We start from the raw sequence: 2160 nt of genomic DNA, 5'->3' as shown, positions 1-2160 counted from the left end.
CGCGTGGTAGCCACGCGCTCCGAGGCGCATTGTCACGTCCGCGAGGCTCTCCCCGTCGGAGGTTCGAGTCCTCCCTCGGCCATGGATGTGTGTGTGTATGTGTGTCTGTTGCCCATAGCGTAAGTTAGTTTCAGTTAGATTAAGTAGTGTGTAGGCTTAGGGACCGAAGACATCAGCAGTTTGGCCCATAAGATCTTACCACAAATTTCCAATTTCACCCGATAACGGGTGGGCTGCAGGTCCGGTCACTTGTAATTATTGTTACGTTGTTCTTGTTTTGATGTCTCTTGTAAAAGCTTATTCTTTTCGAAAATTTGTTAATTTGTAAAGAAAACAAATTTATGATTATATATTGTTAAATGAACAGGTTTTGTGAAAAGAAAGTTACATTGATGGGTCCTCACTTCCACGTTTTCCTTAATACCACGTCTCATTAAGTAAATATAATTCAATATTTAATGAAGTTACTCACTTTATGATCACATGGAGGATTTGAGAATTGCAATATCTGTGAGACTAGAAAACTGACTCCACTTAATATTTGGCACACTTTAGCAAATAAATTAATTATCTTTCAAAGTTTCCACAAATTACAGCAACCATTCGCCTTTTCTTATATTACTCATTCTTATTTTACGTTGCAACGGGCTTGCTGCAGTGGCTACACCGGTTCTCGTGAGGTCACCGAAGTTAAGCGCTGTTGGGCGTGGTCGGCATTTGGATGGGTGACCATCCAGGCCGCCATGCGCTGTTGCCATTTTTCGGGCTGCTCTCAGCCTCGTGATGTCAATTGAGGAGCTACTCGAGTGAATAAAAGCGGCTTCGGTCAAGAATGCCATCATAACGACCGGGAGAGTGGTGAGCTGACCCCACGCCCCTCCTATCCGCGTCTTCCATTAAGGATGACACGGAGGTCGGATGGTCCCGGTAGGCCACTCGTGGCCTGAAGACGGAGTGCTTTTATTTTCCGTTAGCAGTTTCGAACTGTCTAGTGGTTTATCATCATATGGTACATATTCATTGTGTTTTTCCAGCGTTGTGTGTAGGTGTGGTAAAATGTATGAACGGAACATGTAAGCACTGAATGTGACGAGAATTATTCACGCTACGAAATCGATTTAGTTGCATTATTTACATTTAATAATATCTATTGGTTTGTTCCTGGTGCACATATTGTTTTGAAAAACATAATTTATGTTTCCCAGTGACGTTAATTTTACACCACTTCACAAAATTAGCCACGGGCACAAACTTCCACATGATTGACAAGAGAGTGAGTTCTAATATTTTTTGTTGGAGCAAAGATTTTCTTTGTTTAGCACTTGCATTGCACATTGGCAACGGTAGTACAAAAATAACATATACTTACCTTACTAATATGACATGTGATATTTACAAAATCTCTTAAACAACGAGTTTGGATGATATTTCCTCGGGATCCTGCCCACTCGTGTAGTATAGGGTGCCTGGGAAGCTGCTTTCTCGGATAGCTTTAAAAAAAGTCAAGCAAATCTTATTAAACTGACAATACATAACTTACAGTTCTATAAACATGGGTCGCAAGCAAATGGTGACATGCGAATAATCAATGTCCTTCGATATATACAATTTCCGTGCAAGCAAATCACACAGTTCCATAAGCCGCTGCGCGTCTTCCAGTGAGACTCTACTAGGGCGGCTAGCTGGAGCGCCGCTTACATTCTCTTCGTACAGGTGCCGCTAGTGTCTTCATGTAGTGCTAGTCAGCGTTCGGCTGGCTCACTTCGTCTCACAGCCTTCTAGGCTGTTACATTCCACGCAGACGTGCTGGCGTTTAATGTTACGCCGGAACAATTTCGTCACTAATTTTAGTGCTAAAATCATGTTTGTCGTGTATTTTGATGGCTAATAGACTTCCATCATTACTCACGAAATAAACATTGTAACTCTGCATGAAGACTTTTTCTTTGGTGTATATGTGTGTGTGTGTGTGTGTGAGAGAGAGAGAGAGAGAGAGAAAGAGAGAGAGAGAGAGAGAAGGGGGAGAGTCTTTTTTATCCTGGTTTGTTTAGTTCTTCAACATTAAATTGTTTGCTAAGTCAATTTGTTCTTTTAATTTGGTGGGGTTGATATTTATTGAAATGTATCCATGTTCTATAGGTGCTGTATGAGGTCTGCGAC

This window comes from Schistocerca gregaria, chromosome 8 (genome assembly GCF_023897955.1).
Source record: "Schistocerca gregaria isolate iqSchGreg1 chromosome 8, iqSchGreg1.2, whole genome shotgun sequence".
NCBI classification, from domain to species: Eukaryota; Metazoa; Arthropoda; class Insecta; order Orthoptera; family Acrididae; genus Schistocerca; species Schistocerca gregaria.
The sequence above is the reverse complement of the archived record's forward strand: the minus strand, read 5'-3'. Positions refer to the sequence as shown.